Source organism: Acomys minous, assembly GCF_964271855.1.
Source record: "Acomys minous genome assembly, chromosome: 11".
NCBI classification, from domain to species: domain Eukaryota; kingdom Metazoa; phylum Chordata; class Mammalia; order Rodentia; family Muridae; genus Acomys; species Acomys minous.
In genome coordinates this window covers 76,616,184-76,637,529 of record NC_140492.1, presented here as the reverse complement: position 1 = coordinate 76,637,529, position 21,346 = coordinate 76,616,184, and positions in this window count along the sequence as shown.

Here is a 21,346-nt window from a genome sequence, read left to right as displayed (position 1 = left end):
CTCCTCAGCGTGTTCCCATTTCCTTAGAAACAGTGTATTTGCTGGGAGAAAAGTGCACTACTGTGCCCTTTGACCGTTCAGCAAAGACATGTGTAGAAGCACAGCGCTAGCAGAAACGACCGTTTCTCGACGTTTTCTAACTCACGGAACAAGTTGCACACTTCGCAGATGCATTTGAGCAAGTTCATAAGAAGCGGGTTTTTTGCCTAAAGAGACGTGCTTTAGAACGCGCTAGTTTTGCCTATTTGCGCAGTAGTACAGATTCTGAGTATGTAACTGGGTTTGATGAACTCAGCATTTCTCTTGCTTCCCTGTGCGTAGGGAAGCTCAGTTTTAGTCACAGTAGCTCCCACAAGTGTCTCCTCAGCGTGTTCCCATTTCCTTAGAAACAGTGTATTTGCTGGGAGAAAAGTGCATTCCTGTGCCCTTTCACCGTTCAGCAAAGACATGTGTAGAAGCACAGCGCTAGCAGAAACGACCGTTTCTCGACGTTTTCTAACTCATGGAACAAGTTGCACACTTCGCAGATGCATTTGGGCAACTTCGTAAGAAGCGGGTTTTTTGCCTAAAGAGACGTGCTTTAGAACGCGCTAGTTTGCCTATTTGCGCAGTAGTACAGATTCTGAGTATGTAACTGGGTTTGATGAAATCAGCATTTCTCTTGCTTCCCTGTGCGTAGGGAAGCTCAGGTTCCGTCACAGTAGCTCCCACAAGTGTCTCCTCAGCGTGTTCCCATTTCCTTAGAAACAGTGTATTTGCTGGGAGAAAAGTGCATTCCTGTGCCCTTTGACCGTTCAGCAAAGACATGTGTAGAAGCACAGCGCTAGCAGAAACGACCGTTTCTCGACGTTTTCTAACTCAGGGAACAAGTTGCACACTTCGCAGATGCATTTGAGCAACTTCGTAAGAAGCGGTTTTTTTGCCTAAAGTGACGTGCTTTAGAACGCGCTAGTTTTGCCTATTTGCGCAGTAGTACAGATTCTGAGTATGTAACTGGGTTTGATGAAATCAGCATTTCTCTTGCTTCCCTGTGGGTAGGGAAGCTCAGTTTTAGTCACAGGAGCTCCCACAAGTGTCTCCTCAGCGTGTTCCCATTTCCTTAGAAACAGTGTATTTGCTGGGAGAAAAGTGCATTCCTGTGCCCTTTCACCGTTCAGCAAAGACATGTGTAGAAGCACAGCGCTAGCAGAAACGACCGTTTCTCGACGTTTTCTAACTCAGGGAACAAGTTGCACACTTCGCAGATGCATTTGAGCAACTTCGTAAGAAGCGGGTTTTTTGCCTAAAGAGACGTACTTTAGAACGCGCTAGTTTTGCCTATTTGCGCAGTAGTACAGATTCTGAGTATGTAACTGGGTTTGATGAAACCAGCATTTCTCTTGCTTCCCTGTGCGTAGGGAAGCTCAGTTTTAGTCACAGTAGCTCCCACAAGTGTCTCCTCAGCGTGTTCCCATTTCCTTAGAAACAGTGTATTTCCTGGGAGAAAAGTGCATTCCTGTGCCCTTTGACCGTTCAGCCAAGACATGTGTAGAAGCACAGCGCTAGCAGAAACGACCGTTTCTCGACGTTTTCTAACTCAGGGAACAAGTTGCACACTTCGCAGATGCATTTGAGCAACTTCGTAAGAAGCGGATTTTTTGCCTAAAGAGACGTGCTTTAGAACACGCTAGTTTTGCCTATTTGCGCAGTAGTACAGATTCTGAGTATGTAACTGGGTTTGATGAAATCAGCATTTCTCATGCTTCCCTGTGCGTAGGGAAGCTCAGTTTTAGTCACAGGAGCTCCCACAAGTGTCTCCTCAGCGTGTTCCCATTTCCTTAGAAACAGTGTATTTGCTGGGGGAAAAGTGCATTCCTGTGCCCTTTCACCGTTCAGCAAAGACATGTGTAGAAGCACAGCGCTAGCAGAAACGACCGTTTCTCGACGTTTTCTAACTCAGGGAACAAGTTGCACACTTCGCAGATGCATTTGAGCAACTTCGTAAGAAGCGGGTTTTTTGCCTAAAGAGACATGCTTTAGAATGCGCTAGTTTTGCCTATTTGCGCAGTAGTACAGATTCTGAGTATGTAACTGGGTTTGATGAAATCAGCATTTCTCTTGCTTCCCTGTGCGTAGGGAAGCTCAGATTTAGTCCCAGTAGCTCCCAAAAGTGTCTCCTCAGCGTGTTCCCATTTCCTTAGAAACAGTGTATTTGCTGGGAGAAAAATGCATTCCTGTGCCCTTTCACCGTTCAGCAAAGACATGTGTAGAAGCACAGCGCTAGCAGAAACGACCGTTTCTCGACGTTTTCTAACTCAGGGAACAAGTTGCACACTTCGCAGATGCATTTGAGCAACTTCGTAAGAAGCGGGTTTTTTGCCTAAAGAGACGTGCTTTAGAACGCGCTAGTTTTGCCTATTTGCGCAGTAGTACAGATTCTGAGTATGTAACTGGGTTTGATGAAATCAGCATTTCTCTTGCTTCCCTGTGCGTAGGGAAGCTCAGTTCTAGTCACAGTAGCTCCCACAAGTGTCTCCTCAGCGTGTTCCCATTTACTTAGAAACAGTGTATTTGCTGGGAGAAAAGTGCATTCCTGTGCCCTTTCACCGTTCAGCAAAGACATGTGTAGAAACACAGCACTAGCAGAAACGACCGTTTCTCGACGTTTTCTAACTCAGGGAACAAGTTGCACACTTCGCAGATGCATTTGAGCAACTTCGTAAGAAGCGGGTTTTTTGCCTAAAGAGACGTGCTTTAGAATGCGCTAGTTTTGCCTATTTGCGCAGTAGTACAGATTCTGAGTATGTAACTGGGTTTGATGAAATCAGCATTTCTCTTGCTTCCCTGTGCGTAGGGAAGCTCAGTTTTAGTCACAGTAGCTCCCACAAGTGTCTCCTCAGCGTGTTCCCATTTCCTTAGAAACAGTGTATTTGCTGGGAGAAAAGTGCATTCCTGTGCCCTTTCACCGTTCAGCAAAGACATGTGTAGAAGCACAGCGCTAGCAGAAACGACCGTTTCTCGACGTTTTCTAACTCAGGGAACAAGTTGCACACTTCGCAGATGCATTTGGGCAACTTCGTAAGAAGCGGGTTTTTTGCCTAAAGAGTCGTGCTTTAGAACGCGCTAGTTTTGCCTTTTTGCGCAGTATTACAGATTCTGAGTATGTAACTGGGTTTGATAAAATCAGCATTTCTCTTGCTTCCCTTTGCGTAGGGAAGCTCAGGTTCCGTCACAGTAGCTCCCACAAGTGTCTCCTCAGCGTGTTCCCATTTCCTTAGAAACAGTGTATTTGCTGGGAGAAAAGTGCATTCCTGTGCCCTTTGACCGTTCAGCAAAGACATATGTAGAAGCACAGCGCTAGCAGAAACGACCGTTTCTCGACGTTTTCTAACTCAGGGAACAAGTTGCACACTTCGCAGATGCATTTGAGCAACTTCGTAAGAAGCGGGTTTTTTGCCTAAAGAGACATGCTTTAGAATGCGCTAGTTTTGCCTATTTGCGCAGTAGTACAGATTCTGAGTATGTAACTGGGTTTGATGAAATCAGCATTTCTCTTGCTTCCCTGTGCGTAGGGAAGCTCAGATTTAGTCCCAGTAGCTCCCAAAAGTGTCTCCTCAGCGTGTTCCCATTTCCTTAGAAACAGTGTATTTGCTGGGAGAAAAATGCATTCCTGTGCCCTTTCACCGTTCAGCAAAGACATGTGTAGAAGCACAGCGCTAGCAGAAACGACCGTTTCTCGACGTTTTCTAACTCAGGGAACAAGTTGCACACTTCGCAGATGCATTTGAGCAACTTCGTAAGAAGCGGGTTTTTTGCCTAAAGAGACGTGCTTTAGAACGCGCTAGTTTTGCCTATTTGCGCAGTAGTACAGATTCTGAGTATGTAACTGGGTTTGATGAAATCAGCATTTCTCTTGCTTCCCTGTGCGTAGGGAAGCTCAGTTCTAGTCACAGTAGCTCCCACAAGTGTCTCCTCAGCGTGTTCCCATTTACTTAGAAACAGTGTATTTGCTGGGAGAAAATGCATTCCTGTGCCCTTTCACCGTTCAGCAAAGACATGTGTAGAAGCACAGCACTAGCAGAAACGACCGTTTCTCGACGTTTTCTAACTCAGGGAACAAGTTGCACACTTCGCAGATGCATTTGAGCAACTTCGTAAGAAGCGGGTTTTTTGCCTAAAGAGACGTGCTTTAGAATGCGCTAGTTTTGCCTATTTGCGCAGTAGTACAGATTCTGAGTATGTAACTGGGTTTGATGAAATCAGCATTTCTCTTGCTTCCCTGTGCGTAGGGAAGCTCAGTTTTAGTCACAGTAGCTCCCACAAGTGTCTCCTCAGCGTGTTCCCATTTCCTTAGAAACAGTGTATTTGCTGGGAGAAAAGTGCATTCCTGTGCCCTTTCACCGTTCAGCAAAGACATGTGTAGAAGCACAGCGCTAGCAGAAACGACCGTTTCTCGACGTTTTCTAACTCAGGGAACAAGTTGCACACTTCGCAGATGCATTTGGGCAACTTCGTAAGAAGCGGGTTTTTTGCCTAAAGAGTCGTGCTTTAGAACGCGCTAGTTTTGCCTTTTTGCGCAGTATTACAGATTCTGAGTATGTAACTGGGTTTGATAAAATCAGCATTTCTCTTGCTTCCCTTTGCGTAGGGAAGCTCAGGTTCCGTCACAGTAGCTCCCACAAGTGTCTCCTCAGCGTGTTCCCATTTCCTTAGAAACAGTGTATTTGCTGGGAGAAAAGTGCATTCCTGTGCCCTTTGACCGTTCAGCAAAGACATGTGTAGAAGCACAGCGCTAGCAGAAACGACCGTTTCTCGACGTTTTCTAACTCAGGGAACAAGTTGCACACTTCGCAGATGCATTTGAGCAACTTCGTAAGAAGCGGGTTTTTTGCCTAAAGTGACGTGCTTTAGAACGCGCTAGTTTTGCCTATTTGCGCAGTAGTACAGATTCCGAGTATGAAACTGGGTTTGATGAAATCAGCATTTCTCTTGCTTCCCTGTACGTAGGGAAGCTCAGTTTTAGTCACAGTAGCTCCCATAAGTGTCTCCTCAGCGTGTTCCCATTTCCTTAGAAACAGTGTATTTGCTGGGAGAAAAGTGCATTCCTGTGCCCTTTCACCATTCAGCAAAGACATGTGTAGAAGCACAGCGCTAGCAGAAACGACCGTTTCTCGACGTTTTCTAACTCAGGGAACAAGTTGCACACTTCGCAGATGCATTTGAGCAACTTCGTAAGAAGCGGGTTTTTTGCCTAATGAGACGTGCTTTAGAACGCGCTAGTTTTGCCTATTTGCGCAGTAGTACAGATTCTGAGTATGTAACTGGGTTTGATGAAATCAGCATTTCTCATGCTTCCCTGTGCGTAGGGAAGCTCAGTTTTAGTCACAGGAGCTCCCACAAGTGTCTCCTCAGCGTGTTCCCATTTCCTTAGAAACAGTGTATTTGCTGGGGGAAAAGTGCATTCCTGTGCCCTTTCACCGTTCAGCAAAGACATGTGTAGAAGCACAGCGCTAGCAGAAACGACCGTTTCTCGACGTTTTCTAACTCAGGGAACAAGTTGCACACTTCGCAGATGCATTTGAGCAACTTCGTAAGAAGCGGGTTTTTTGCCTAAAGAGACATGCTTTAGAATGCGCTGGTTTTGCCTATTTGCGCAGTAGTACAGATTCTGAGTATGTAACTGGGTTTGATGAAATCAGCATTTCTCTTGCTTCCCTGTGCGTAGGGAAGCTCAGATTTAGTCCCAGTAGCTCCCAAAAGTGTCTCCTCAGCGTGTTCCCATTTCCTTAGAAACAGTGTATTTGCTGGGAGAAAAATGCATTCCTGTGCCCTTTCACCGTTCAGCAAAGACATGTGTAGAAGCACAGCGCTAGCAGAAACGACCGTTTCTCGACGTTTTCTAACTCAGGGAACAAGTTGCACACTTCGCAGATGCATTTGAGCAACTTCGTAAGAAGCGGGTTTTTTGCCTAAAGAGACGTGCTTTAGAACGCGCTAGTTTTGCCTATTTGCGCAGTAGTACAGATTCTGAGTATGTAACTGGGTTTGATGAAATCAGCATTTCTCTTGCTTCCCTGTACGTAGGGAAGCTCAGTTTTAGTCACAGTAGCTCCCACACATGTCTCCTCAGCGTGTTCCCATTTCCTTAGAAACAGTGTATTTGCTGGGAGAAAAGTGCATTACTGTGCCCTTTCACCGTTCAGCAAAGACTTGTGTAGAAGCACAGCGCTAGCAGAAACGACCGTTTCTAGACGTTTTCTAACTCAGGGAACAAGTTGCACACTTTGCAGATGCATTTGGGCAACTTCGTAAGAAGCGGGTTTTTTGCCTAAAGAGACGTGCTTTAGAACGCGCTAGTTTTGCCTATTTGCGCAGTAGTACAGATTCTGACTATGTAACTGGGTTTGATGAAATCAGCATTTCTCATGCTTCCCTGTGCGTAGGGAAGCTCAGTTTTAGTCACAGTAGCTCCCACAAGTGTCTCCTCAGCGTGTTCCCATTTCCTTAGAAACAGTGTATTTGCTGGGAGAAAAGTGCATTCCTGTGCCCTTTCACCGTTCAGCAAAGACATGTGTAGAAGCACAGCGCTAGCAGAAACGACCGTTTCTCGACGTTTTCTAACTCAGGGAACAAGTTGCACACTTCGCAGATGCATTTGGGCAACTTCGTAAGAAGCGGGTTTTTTGCCTAAAGAGTCGTGCTTTAGAACGCGCTAGTTTTGCCTATTTGCGCAGTAGTACAGATTCTGAGTATGTAACTGGGTTTGATAAAATCAGCATTTCTCTTGCTTCCCTTTGCGTAGGGAAGCTCAGGTTCCGTCACAGTAGCTCCCACAAGTGTCTCCTCAGCGTGTTCCCATTTCCTTAGAAACAGTGTATTTGCTGGGAGAAAAGTGCATTACTGTGCCCTTTCACCGTTCAGCAAAGACATGTGTAGAAGCACAGCGCTAGCAGAAACGACCGTTTCTCGACGTTTTCTAACTCAGGGAACAAGTTGCACACTTCGCAGATGCATTTGGGCAACTTCGTAAGAAGCGGGTTTTTTGCGTAAAGAGTCGTGCTTTAGAACGCGCTAGTTTTGCCTATTTGCGCAGTAGTACAGATTCTGAGTATGTAACTGGGTTTGATAAAATCAGCATTTCTCTTGCTTCCCTTTGCGTAGGGAAGCTCAGGTTCCGTCACAGTAGCTCCCACAAGTGTCTCCTCAGCGTGTTCCCATTTCCTTAGAAACAGTGTATTTGCTGGGAGAAAAGTGCATTCCTGTGCCCTTTCACCGTTCAGCAAAGACATGTGTAGAAGCACAGCGCTAGCAGAAACGACCGTTTCTCGACGTTTTCTAACTCAGGGAACAAGTTGCACACTTCGCAGATGCATTTGAGCAACTTCGTAAGAAGCGGGTTTTTTGCCTAAAGTGACGTGCTTTAGAACGCGCTAGTTTTGCCTATTTGCGCAGTAGTACAGATTCCGAGTATGAAACTGGGTTTGATGAAATCAGCATTTCTCTTGCTTCCCTGTACGTAGGGAAGCTCAGTTTTAGTCACAGTAGCTCCCACAAGTGTCTCCTCAGCGTGTTCCCATTTCCTTAGAAACAGTGTATTTGCTGGGAGAAAAGTGCATTCCTGTGCCCTTTCACCATTCAGCAAAGACATGTGTAGAAGCACAGCGCTACCAGAAACGACCGTTTCTCGACGTTTTCTAACTCAGGGAACAAGTTGCACACTTCGCAGATGCATTTGAGCAACTTCGTAAGAAGCAGGTTTTTTGCCTAAAGAGACGTGCTTTAGAACGCGCTAGTTTTGCCTATTTGCGCAGTAGTACAGATTCTGAGTATGTAACTGGGCTTGATGAAATCAGCATTTCTCTTGCTTCCCTGTACGTAGGGAAGCTCAGTTTTAGTCACAGTAGCTCCCACACATGTCTCCTCAGCGTGTTCCCATTTCCTTAGAAACAGTGTATTTGCTGGGAGAAAAGTGCATTACTGTGCCCTTTCACCGTTCAGCAAAGACTTGTGTAGAAGCACAGCGCTAGCAGAAACGACCGTTTCTAGACGTTTTCTAACTCAGGGAAAAAGTTGCACACTTTGCAGATGCATTTGGGCAACTTCGTAAGAAGCGGGTTTTTTGCCTAAAGAGACGTGCTTTAGAACGCGCTAGTTTTGCCTATTTGCGCAGTAGTACAGATTCTGAGTATGTAACTGGGTTTGATGAACTCAGCATTTCTCTTGCTTCCCTGTGCGTAGGGAAGCTCAGTTTTAGTCACAGTAGCTCCCACAAGTGTCTCCTCAGCGTGTTCCCATTTCCTTAGAAACAGTGTATTAGCTGGGAGAAATGTGCACTACTGTGCCCTTTCACCGTTCAGCAAAGACATGTGTAGAAGCACAGCGCTAGCAGAAACGACCGTTTCTCGACGTTTTCTAACTCAGGGAACAAGTTGCACACTTCGCAGATGCATTTGAGCAACTTCGTAAGAAGCGGGTTTTTTGCCTAAAGAGACGTGCTTTAGAACGCGCTAGTTTTGCCTATTTGCGCAGTAGTACAGATTCTGACTATGTCACTGGGTTTGATGAAATCAGCATTTCTCATGCTTCCCTGTGCGTAGGGAAGCTCAGTTTTAGTCACAGTAGCTCCCACAAGTGTCTCCTCAGCGTGTTCCCATTTCCTTAGAAACAGTGTATTTGCTGGGAGAAAAGTGCATTACTGTGCCCTTTCACCGTTCAGCAAAGACTTGTGTAGAAGCACAGCGCTAGCAGAAACGACCGTTTCTCGACGTTTTCTAACTCAGGGAACAAGTTGCACACTTCGCAGATGCATTTGGGCAACTTCGTAAGAAGCGGGTTTTTTGCCTAAAGAGTCGTGCTTTAGAACGCGCTAGTTTTGCCTATTTGCGCAGTAGTACAGATTCTGAGTATGTAACTGGGTTTGATAAAATCAGCATTTCTCTTGCTTCCCTTTGCGTAGGGAAGCTCAGGTTCCGTCACAGTAGCTCCCACAAGTGTCTCCTCAGCGTGTTCCCATTTCCTTAGAAACAGTGTATTTGCTGGGAGAAAAGTGCATTCCTGTGCCCTTTGACCGTTCAGCAAAGACATGTGTAGAAGCACAGCGCTAGCAGAAACGACCGTTTCTCGACGTTTTCTAACTCAGGGAACAAGTTGCACACTTCGCAGATGCATTTGAGCAACTTCGTAAGAAGCGGGTTTTTTGCCTAAAGTGACGTGCTTTAGAACGCGCTAGTTTTGCCTATTTGCGCAGTAGTACAGATTCCGAGTATGAAACTGGGTTTGATGAAATCAGCATTTCTCTTTCTTCCCTGTGCGTAGGGAAGCTCAGTTTTAGTCACAGTAGCTCCCATAAGTGTCTCCTCAGCGTGTTCCCATTTCCTTAGAAACAGTGTATTTGCTGGGAGAAAAGTGCATTCCTGTGCCCTTTCACCATTCAGCAAAGACATGTGTAGAAGCACAGCGCTAGCAGAAACGACCGTTTCTCGACGTTTTCTAACTCAGGGAACAAGTTGCACACTTCGCAGATGCATTTGAGCAACTTCGTAAGAAGCGGGTTTTTTGCCTAAAGAGACGTGCTTTAGAACGCGCTAGTTTTGCCTATTTGCGCAGTAGTACAGATTCTGACTATGTAACTGGGTTTGATGAAATCAGCATTTCTCATGCTTCCCTGTGCGTAGGGAAGCTCAGTTTTAGTCACAGTAGCTCCCACAAGTGTCTCCTCAGCGTGTTCCCATTTCCTTAGAAACAGTGTATTTGCTGGGAGAAAAGTGCATTCCTGTGCCCTTTCACCGTTCAGCAAAGACATGTGTAGAAGCACAGCGCTAGCAGAAACGACCGTTTCTCGACGTTTTCTAACTCAGGGAACAAGTTGCACACTTCGCAGATGCATTTGGGCAACTTCGTAAGAAGCGGGTTTTTTGCCTAAAGAGTCGTGCTTTAGAACGCGCTAGTTTTGCCTATTTGCGCAGTAGTACAGATTCTGAGTATGTAACTGGGTTTGATAAAATCAGCATTTCTCTTGCTTCCCTTTGCGTAGGGAAGCTCAGGTTCCGTCACAGTAGCTCCCACACATGTCTCCTCAGCGTGTTCCCATTTCCTTAGAAACAGTGTATTTGCTGGGAGAAAAGTGCATTACTGTGCCCTTTCACCGCTCAGCAAAGACTTGTGTAGAAGCACAGCGCTAGCAGAAACGACCGTTTCTAGACGTTTTCTAACTCAGGGAACAAGTTGCACACTTTGCAGATGCATTTGGGCAACTTCGTAAGAAGCGGGTTTTTTGCCTAAAGAGACGTGCTTTAGAACGCGCTAGTTTTGCCCATTTGCGCAGTAGTACAGATTCTGAGTATGTAACTGGGTTTGATGAAATCAGCATTTCTTTTGCTTCCCTGTGCGTAGGGAAGCTCAGTTTTAGTCACAGTAGCTCCCACAAGTGTCTCCTCAGCGTGTTCCCATTTCCTTAGAAACAGTGTATTTGCTGGGAGAAAAGTGCATTCCTGTGCCCTTTCACCGTTCAGCAAAGACATGTGTAGAAGCACAGCGCTAGCAGAAACGACCGTTTCTCGACGTTTTCTAACTCAGGGAACAAGTTGCACACTTCGCAGATGCATTTGAGCAACTTCGTAAGAAGCAGGTTTTTTGCCTAAAGAGACGTGCTTTAGAACGCGCTAGTTTTGCCTATTTGCGCAGTAGTACAGATTTTGAGTATGTAACTGGGTTTGATGAAATCAGCATTTCTCTTGCTTCCCTGTACGTAGGGAAGCTCAGTTTTAGTCACAGTATCTCCCACACATGTCTCCTCAGCGTGTTCCCATTTCCTTAGAAACAGTGTATTTGCTGGGAGAAAAGTGCATTCCTGTGCCCTTTCACCGTTCAGCAAAGACTTGTGTAGAAGCACAGCGCTAGTAGAAACGACCGTTTCTACACGTTTTCTAACTCAGGGAACAAGATGCAAACTTTGCAGATGCATTTGGGCAACTTCGTAAGAAGCGGGTTTTTTGCCTAAAGAGACGTGCTTTAGAACGCGCTAGTTTTGCCTATTTGCGCAGTAGTACAGATTCTGAGTATGTAACTGGGTTTGATGAACTCAGCATTTCTCTTGCTTCCCTGTGCGTAGGGAAGCTCAGTTTTAGTCACAGTAGCTCCCATAAGTGTCTCCTCAGCGTGTTCCCATTTCCTTAGAAACAGTGTATTTGCTGGGAGAAAAGTGCATTCCTGTGCCCTTTCACCGTTCAGAAAAGACATGTGTAGAAGCACAGCGCTAGCAGAAACGACCGTTTCTCGACGTTTTCTAACTCAGGGAACAAGTTGCACACTTCGCAGAAGCATTTGAGCAACTTCGTAAGAAGCAGTTTTTTGCCTAAAGAGACGTGCTTTAGAACGCGCTAGTTTTGCCTATTTGCGCAGTAGTACAGATTCTTAGTATGTAACTGGGTTTGATGAAATCAGCATTTCTCTTGCTTCCCTGTACATAGGGAAGCTCAGTTTTAGTCACAGTAGCTCCCACAAGTGTCTCCTCAGGGTGTTCCCATTTCCTTAGAAACAGTGTATTAGCTGGGAGAAATGTGCACTACTGTGCCCTTTCACCGTTCAGCAAAGACATGTGTAGAAGCACAGCGCTAGCAGAAACGACCGTTTCTCGAAGTTTTCTAACTCAGGGAACAAGTTGCACACTTCGCAGATGCATTTGAGCAACTTCGTAAGAAGCAGGTTTTTTGCCTAAAGAGACGTGCTTTAGAACGCGCTAGTTTTGCCTATTTGCGCAGTAGTACAGATTCTGAGTATGTAACTGGGCTTGATGAAATCAGCATTTCTCTTGCTTCCCTGTACGTAGGGAAGCTCTGTTTTAGTCACAGTAGCTCCCACACATGTCTCCTCAGCGTGTTCCCATTTCCTTAGAAACAGTGTATTTGCTGGGAGAAAAGTGCATTACTTGCCCTTTCACCATTCAGCAAAGACTTGTGTAGAAGCACAGCGCTAGCAGAAACGACCGTTTCTAGACGTTTTCTAACTCAGGGAACAAGTTGCACACTTTGCAGATGCATTTGGGCAACTTCGTAAGAAGCGGGTTTTTTGCCTAAAGAGACGTGCTTTAGAACGCGCTAGTTTTGCCTATTTGCGCAGTAGTACAGAGTCTGAGTATGTAACTGGGTTTGATGAACTCAGCATTTGTCTTGCTTCCCTGTGCGTAGGGAAGCTCAGTTTTAGTCACAGTAGCTCCCACAAGTGTCTCCTCAGCGTGTTCCCATTTCCTTAGAAACAGTGTATTAGCTGGGAGAAATGTGCACTACTGTGCCCTTTCACCGTTCAGCAAAGACATGTGTAGAAGCACAGCGCTAGCAGAAACGACCGTTTCTCGACGTTTTCTAACTCAGGGAACAAGTTGCACACTTCGCAGATGCATTTGAGCAACTTCGTAAGAAGCGGGTTTTTTGCCTAAAGAGACGTGCTTTAGAACGCGCTAGTTTTGCCTATTTGCGCAGTAGTACAGATTCTGAGTATGTAAATGGGTTTGATTAAATCAGCATTTCTCTTTCTTCCCTGTTCGTAGGGAAGCTCAGTTTTAGTCACAGTAGCTCCCACAAGTGTCTCCTCAGCGTGTTCCCATTTCCTTAGAAACAGTGTATTTGCTGGGAGAAAAGTGCATTCCTGTGCCCTTTGACCGTTCAGCAAAGACATGTGTAGAAGCACAGCGCTAGCAGAAACGACCGTTTCTCGACGTTTTCTAACTCAGGGAACAAGTTGCACACTTCGCAGATGCATTTGGGCAACTTTGTAAGAAGCGGGTTTTTTGCCTAAAGAGTCGTGCTTTAGAACGCGCTAGTTTTGCCTATTTGCGCAGTAGTACATATTCTGAGTATGTAACTGGGTTTGATAAAATCAGCATTTCTCTTGCTTCCCTTTGCGTAGGGAAGCTCAGGTTCCGTCACAGTAGCTCCCACAAGTGTCTCCTCAGCGTGTTCCCATTTCCTTAGAAACAGTGTATTTGCTGGGAGAAAAGTGCATTCCTGTGCCCTTTCACCGTTCAGCAAAGACATGTGTAGAAGCACAGCGCTAGCAGAAACGACCGTTTCTCGACGTTTTCTAACTCAGGGAACAAGTTGCACACTTCGCAGATGCATTTGAGCAACTTCGTAAGAAGCGGGTTTTTTGCCTAAAGTGACGTGCTTTAGAACGCGCTAGTTTTGCCTATTTGCGCAGTAGTACAGATTCCGAGTATGAAACTGGGTTTGATGAAATCAGCATTTCTCTTGCTTCCCTGTACGTAGGGAAGCTCAGTTTTAGTCACAGTAGCTCCCATAAGTGTCTCCTCAGCGTGTTCCCATTTCCTTAGAAACAGTGTATTTGCTGGGAGAAAAGTGCATTCCTGTGCCCTTTCACCATTCAGCAAAGACATGTGTAGAAGCACAGCGCTAGCAGAAACGACCGTTTCTCGACGTTTTCTAACTCAGGGAACAAGTTGCACACTTCGCAGATGCATTTGAGCAACTTCGTAAGAAGCAGGTTTTTTGCCTAAAGAGACGTGCTTTAGAACGCGCTAGTTTTGCCTATTTGCGCAGTAGTACAGATTCTGAGTATGTAACTGGGCTTGATGAAATCAGCATTTCTCTTGCTTCCATGTACGTAGGGAAGCTCAGTTTTAGTCACAGTAGCTCCCACACATGTCTCCTCAGCGTGTTCCCATTTCCTTAGAAACAGTGTATTTGCTGGGAGAAAAGTGCATTACTGTGCCCTTTCACCGTTCAGCAAAGACTTGTGTAGAAGCACAGCGCTAGCAGAAACGACCGTTTCTAGACGTTTTCTAACTCAGGGAACAAGTTGCACACTTTGCAGATGCATTTGGGCAACTTCGTAAGAAGCGGGTTTTTTGCCTAAAGAGACGTGCTTTAGAACGCGCTAGTTTTGCCTATTTGCGCAGTAGTACAGATTCTGAGTATGTAACTGGGTTTGATGAACTCAGCATTTCTCTTGCTTCCCTGTGCGTAGGGAAGCTCAGTTTTAGTCACAGTAGCTCCCACAAGTGTCTCCTCAGCGTGTTCCCATTTCCTTAGAAACAGTGTATTAGCTGGGAGAAATGTGCACTACTGTGCCCTTTCACCGTTCAGCAAAGACATGTGTAGAAGCACAGCGCTAGCAGAAACGACTGTTTCTCGACGTTTTCTAACTCAGGGAACAAGTTGCACACTTCGCAGATGCATTTGAGCAACTTCGTAAGAAGCGGGTTTTTTGCCTAAAGAGACGTGCTTTAGAACGCGCTAGTTTTGCCTATTTGCGCAGTAGTACAGATTCTGACTATGGAACTGGGTTTGATGAAATCAGCATTTCTCATGCTTCCCTGTGCGTAGGGAAGCTCAGTTTTAGTCACAGTAGCTCCCACAAGTGTCTCCTCAGCGTGTTCCCATTTCCTTAGAAACAGTGTATTTGCTGGGAGAAAAGTGCATTCCTGTGCCCTTTCACCGTTCAGCAAAGACATGTGTAGAAGCACAGCGCTAGCAGAAACGACCGTTTCTCGACGTTTTCTAACTCAGGGAACAAGTTGCACACTTCGCAGATGCATTTGGGCAACTTCGTAAAGCGGGTTTTTACCTAAAGAGTCGTGCTTTAGAACGCGCTAGTTTTGCCTATTTGCGCAGTAGTACATATTCTGAGTATGTAACTGGGTTTGATAAAATCAGCATTTCTCTTGCTTCCCTTTGCGTAGGGAAGCTCAGGTTCCATCACAGTAGCTCCCACAAGTGTCTCCTCAGCGTGTTCCCATTTCCTTAGAAACAGTGTATTTGCTGGGAGAAAAGTGCATTCCTGTGCCCTTTCACCGTTCAGCAAAGACATGTGTAGAAGCACAGCGCTAGCAGAAACGACCGTTTCTCGACGTTTTCTAACTCAGGGAACAAGTTGCACACTTCGCAGATGCATTTGAGCAACTTCGTAAGAAGCGGGTTTTTTGCCTAAAGTGACGTGCTTTAGAACGCGCTAGTTTTGCCTATTTGCGCAGTAGTACAGATTCCGAGTATGAAACTGGGTTTGATGAAATCAGCATTTCTCTTGCTTCCCTGTACGTAGGGAAGCTCAGTTTTAGTCACAGTAGCTCCCATAAGTGTCTCCTCAGCGTGTTCCCATTTCCGTAGAAACAGTGTATTTGCTGGGAGAAAAGTGCATTCCTGTGCCCTTTCACCGTTCAGCAAAGACATGTGTAGAAGCACAGCGCTAGCAGAAACGACCGTTTCTCGACGTTTTCTAACTCAGGGAACAAGTTGCACACTTCGCAGATGCATTTGAGCGACTTCGTAAGAAGCAGGTTTTTTGCCTAAAGAGACGTGCTTTAGAACACGCTAGTTTTGCCTATTTGCGCAGTAGTACAGATTCTGAGTATGTAACTGGGTTTGATGAAATCAGCATTTCTCTTGCTTCCCTGTACGTAGGGAAGCTCAGTTTTAGTCACAGTAGCTCCCACACATGTCTCCTCAGCGTGTTCCCATTTCCTTAGAAACAGTGTATTTGCTGGGAGAAAAGTGCATTCCTGTGCCCTTTCACCGTTAAACAAAGACATGTGTAGAAGCACAGCGCTAGCAGAAATGACCGTTTCTCGACGTTTTCTAACTCAGGGAACAAGTTGCACACTTCGCAGATGCATTTGAGCAACTTCGTAAGAAGCTGGTTTTTTGCCTAAAGAGACGTGGTTTAGAACGCGCTAGTTTTGCCTATTTGCGCAGTAGTACAGATTCTCAGTATGTAACTGGGTTTGATGAAATCAGCATTTCTCTTGCTTCCCTGTGCGTAGGGAAGCTCAGTTTCAATCACAGTAGCTCCCACAAGTGTCTCCTCAGCGTGTTCCCATTTCCTTAGAAACAGTGTATTTGCTGGGAGAAAAGTGCATTCCTGTGCCCTTTCACCGTTCAGCAAAGACATGTGTAGAAGCACAGCGGTAGCAGAAACGACCTTTTCTCGACGTTTTCTAACTCAGGGAACAAGTTGCACACTTCGCAGATGCATTTGAGCAACTTCGTAAGAAGCGGGTTTTTTGCCTAAAGAGACGTGCTTTAGAACGCGCTAGTTTTGCCTATTTGCGCAGTAGTACAGATTCTGAGTATGTAACTGGGTTTGATGAAATCAGCATTTCTCTTTCTTCCTGTGCGTAGGGAAGCTCAGTTTTAGTCACAGTAGCTCCCATAAGTGTCTCCTCAGCGTGTTCCCATTTCCTTAGAAACAGTGTATTTGCTGGGAGAAAAGTGCATTCCTGTGCCCTTTCACCGTTCAGCAAAGACATGTGTAGAAGCACAGCGCTAGCAGAAACAACCGTTTCTCGACGTTTTCTAACTCAGGGAACAAGTTACACACTTCGCAGATGCAGTTGGGCAACTTCGTAAGATGCGGGTTTTTTGCCTAAAGAGACGTGCTTTAGAACGCACTAGTTTTGCCTATTTGCGCAGTAGTACAGATTCTGAGTATGTAACTGGGTTTGATGAAATCAGCATTTCTCTTGCTTCCCTGTGCGTAGGGAAGCTCAGTTTTAGTCACAGTAGCTCCCACAAGTGTCTCCTCAGCGTGTTCCCATTTCCTTAGAAACAGTGTATTTGCTGGGAGAAAAATGCATTACTGTGCACTTTCACCGTTCATCAAAGACATGTGTAGAAGCACAGCGCTAGTTGAAATGACTGTTTCTTGACGTTTTCTAACTCAGGGAACAAGTTGCACACTTCGCAGATGCATTTGGGCTTCTTCGTAAGAAGCCGGTTTTTTGCCTAAAGAGACGTGCTTTAGAACGCACTAGTTTTGCCTATTTGCGCAGTAGTACAGATTCTGAGTATGTAACTGGGGTTTGATGAAATCAGCATTTCTCTTGCTTCCCTGTGCGTAGGGAAGCTCAGTTTTAGTCACAGTAGCTCCCACAAGTGTCTCCTCAGCGTGTTCCCATTTCCTTAGAAACAGTGTATTTGCTGGGAGAAAAGTGCATTCCTGTGCCCTTTCACCGTTCAGCAAAGACATGTGTAGAAGCACAGCGCTAGTTGAAATGACTGTTTCTCGACGTTTTCTAACTCAGGGAACAAGTTGCACACTTCGCAGATGCATTTGAGCAACTTCGTAAGAAGCGGGTTTTTTGCCTAAAGAGACGTGCTTTAGAACGCGCTAGTTTTGCCTATTTGCGCAGTAGTACAGATTCTGAGTATGTAACTGGGTTTGATGAAATCAGCATTTCTCTTGCTTCCCTGTGCGTAGGGAAGCTCAGTTGTAGTCACAGTAGCTCCTACAAGTGTCTCCTCAGCGTGTTCCCATTTCCTTAGAAACAGTGTATTTGCTGGGAGAAAATGCATTCCTGTGCTCTTTCACCGTTCAGAAAAGACATGTGTAGAAGCACAGCGCTAGCAGAAACGACCGTTTCTCGACGTTTTCTAACTCAGGGAACAAGTTGCACACTTCGCAGATGCATTTGAGCAACTTCGTAAGAAGCAGGTTTTTTGCCTAAAGAGACGTGCTTTAGAACGCGCTAGTTTTGCCTATTTGCGCAGTAGTACAGATTCTGAGTATGTAACTGGGTTTGATGAAATCAGCATTTCTCTTTCTTCCTGTGCGTAGGGAAGCTCAGTTTTAGTCACAGTAGCTCCCATAAGTGTCTCCTCAGCGTGTTCCCATTTCCTTAGAAACAGTGTATATGCTGGGAGAAAAGTGCATTCCTGTGCCCTTTCACCGTTCAGCAAAGACATGTGTAGAAGCACAGCGCTAGCAGAAACAACCGTTTCTCGACGTTTTCTAACTCAGGGAACAAGTTGCACACTTCGCTGATGCAGTTGGGCAACTTCGTAAGATGCGGGTTTTTTGCCTAAAGAGACGTGCTTTAGAACGCACTAGTTTTGCCTATTTGCGCAGTAGTACAGATTCTGAGTATGTAACTGGGTTTGATGAAATCAGCATTTCTCTTGCTTCCCTGTGCGTAGGGAAGCTCAGTTTTAGTCACAGTAGCTCCCACAAGTGTCTCCTCAGCGTGTTCCCATTTCCTTAGAAACAGTGTATTTGCTGGGAGAAAAATGCATTACTGTGCACTTTCACCGTTCATCAAAGACATGTGTAGAAGCACAGCGCTAGTTGAAATGACTGTTTCTCGACGTTTTCTAACTCAGGGAACAAGTTGCACACTTCGCAGATGCATTTGGGCAACTTCGTAAGAAGCCGGTTTTTTGCCTAAAGAGACGTGCTTTAGAACGCGCTAGTTTTGCCTATTTGCGCAGTAGTACAGATTCTGAGTATGTAACTGGGTTTGATGAAATCAGCATTTGTCTTGCTTCCCTGTGCGTAGGGAAGCTCAGTTTCAATCACAGTAGCTCCCACAAGTGTCTCCTCAGCGTTTTCCCATTTCCTTAGAAACAGTGTATTTGCTGGGAGAAAAGTGCATTCCTGTGCCCTTTCACCGTTCAGCAAAGACATTTGTAGAAGCACAGCGCTAGCAGAAATGACCGTTTCTCGACGTTTTCTAACTCAGGGAACAAGTTGCACACTTCGCAGATGCAGTTGGGAAACTTCGTAAGAAGCGGGTTTTTTGCCTAAAGAGATGTGCTTTGCAAAGCACTAGTTTTGCCTATTTGCGCAGTAGTACAGATTCTGAGTATGTAACTGGGTTTGATGAAATCAGCATTTCTCATGCTTCCCTGTGCGTAGGGAAGCTCAGTTTTAGTCACAGTAGCTCCCACAAGTGTCTCCTCAGCGTGTTCCCATTTCCTTAGAAACAGTGTATTTGCTGGGAGAAAAGTGCATTTCTGTGCCCTTTCACCGTTCAGCAAAGACATGTGTAGAAGCACAGCGCTAGCAGAAACGACCGTTTCTCGACGTTTTCTAACTCAGGGAACAAGTTGCACACTTCGCAGATGCATTTGAGCAACTTCGTAAGAAGCGGGTTTTTTGCCTAAATAGACGTGCTTTAGAACGCGCTAGTTTTGCCTATTTGCGCAGTAGTACAGATTCTCAGTATGTAACTGGGTTTGATGAAATCAACATTTCTCTTGCTTCCCTGTGCGTAGGGAAGCTCAGTTTTAGTCACAGTAGCTCCCACAAGTGTCTCCTCAGCGTGTTCCCATTACCTTAGAAGCAGTGTATTTGCTGGGAGAAAAGTGCATTCCTGTGCCCTTTCACCGTTCAGCAAAGACATGTGTAGAAGCACAGCGCTAGCAGAAACGACCGTTTCTCGACGTTTTCTAACTCAGGGAACAAGTTGCACACTTCGCAGAAGCATTTGAGCAACTTCGTAAGAAAAGGTTTTTGCCTAAAGAGACGTGCTTTAGAACGCGCTAGTTTTGCCTATTTGCGCAGTAGTACAGATTCTGAGTATGTAACTGGGTTTGATGAAATCAGCATTTCTCTTGCTTCCCTGTGCGTAGGGAAGCTCAGTTTTAGTCACAGTAGCTCCCACAAGTGTCTCCTCAGCGTGTTCCCATTTCCTTAGAAACAGTGTATTTGCTGGGAGAAAAGTGCATTCCTGTGCCCTTTCACCGTTCAGCAAAGACATGTGTAGAAGCACAGCGCTAGCAGAAACGACCGTTTCTCGACGTTTTCTAACTCAGGGAACAAGTTGCACACTTCGCAGATGCATTTGAGCAACTTCGTAAGAAGCGGGTTTTTTGCCTAAAGAGACGTGCTTTAGAACACGCTGGTTTTGCCTATTTGCGCAGTAGTACAGATTCTGAGTATGTAACTGGGTTTGATGAAATCAGCATTTCTCTTGCTTCCCTGTGCGTAGGGAAGCTCAGTTTTAGTCACAGTAGCTCCCACAAGTGTCTCCTCAGCGTGTTCCCATTTCCTTAGAAACAGTGTATATGCTGGGAGAAAAGTGCATTCCTGTGCCCTTTCACCGTTCAGCAAAGACATGTGTAGAAGCACAGCGCTAGCAGAAACGACCGTTTCTCGATGTTTTCTAACTCAGGGAACAAGTTGCACACTTCGCAGATGCATTTGAGCAACTTCGTAAGAAGCGGGTTTTTTGCCTAAAGAGACGTGCTTTAGAACGCGCTAGTTTTGCCTATTTGCGCAGTAGTACAGATTCTGAGTATGTAACTGGGTTTGATGAAATCAGCATTTCTCTTGCTTCCCTGTGCGTAGGGAAGCTCAGTTTTAGTCACAGTAGCTCCCACAAGTGTCTCCTCAGCGTGTTCCCATTTCCTTAGAAACAGTGTATTTGCTGGGAGAAAAGTGCATTCCTGTGCCCTTTGACCGTTCAGCAAAGACATGTGTAGAAGCACAGCGCTAGCAGAAACGACCGTTTCTCGACGTTTTCTAACTCAGGGAACAAGTTGCACACTTCGCAGATGCATTTGAGCAACTTCGTAAGAAGCGGGTTTTTTGCCTAAAGAGACGTGCTTTAGAACGCGCTAGTTTTGCTATTTGCGCAGTAGTACAGATTCTGAGTATGTAACTGGGTTTGATGAAATCAGCATTTCTCTTTCTTCCCTGTGCGTAGGGAAGCTCAGTTTTAGTCACAGTAGCTCCCATAAGTGTCTCCTCAGCGTGTTCCCATTTCCTTAGAAACAGTGTATTTGCTGGGAGAAAAGTGCATTCCTGTGCCCTTTCACCGTTCAGCAAAGACATGTGTAGAAGCACAGCGCTAGCAGAAACGACCGTTTCTCGAAGTTTTCTAACTCAGGGAACAAGTTGCACAGTTCGCAGATGCATTTGGCAACTTCGTAAGAAGCGGGTTTTTTGCCTAAAGAGACGTGCTTTAGAACGCGCTAGCTTTGCCTATTTGCTCAGTAGTACAGATTCTGAGTATGTAACTGGGTTTGATGAAATCAGCATTTCTCTTGCTTCCCTGTGTGTAGGGAAGCTCAGTTTTAGTCACAGTAGCTCCCACAAGTGTCTCCTCAGCGTGTTCCCATTTCCTTAGAAACAGTGTATTTGCTGGGAGAAAAGTGCATTCCTGTGCCCTTTCACCGTTCAGCAAAGACATGAGTAGAAGCACAGCGCTAGCAGAAACGACCGTTTCTCGACATTTTCTAACTCAGGGAACAAGTTGCACACTTCGCAGATGCAGTTGGGCAACTTCGTAAGAAGCGGGTTTTTTGCCTAAAGAGACGTGCTTTAGAACGCACTAGTTTTCCCTATTTGCGCAGTAGTACAGATTCTGAGTATGTAACTGGGTTTGATGAAATCAGCATTTCTCTTGCTTCCCTGTACGTAGGGAAGCTCAGTTTTAGTCACAGTAGCTCCCACATATGTCTCCTCAGCGTGTTCCCATTTCCTTAGAAACCGTGTATTTGCTGGGAGAAAAGTGCATTCCTGTGCCCTTTCACCGTTCAGCAAAGACATGTGTAGAAGCACAGCGCTAGCAGAAACGACCGTTTCTCGACGTTTTCTAACTCAGGGTACAAGTTGCACACTTCGCAGATGCATTTGA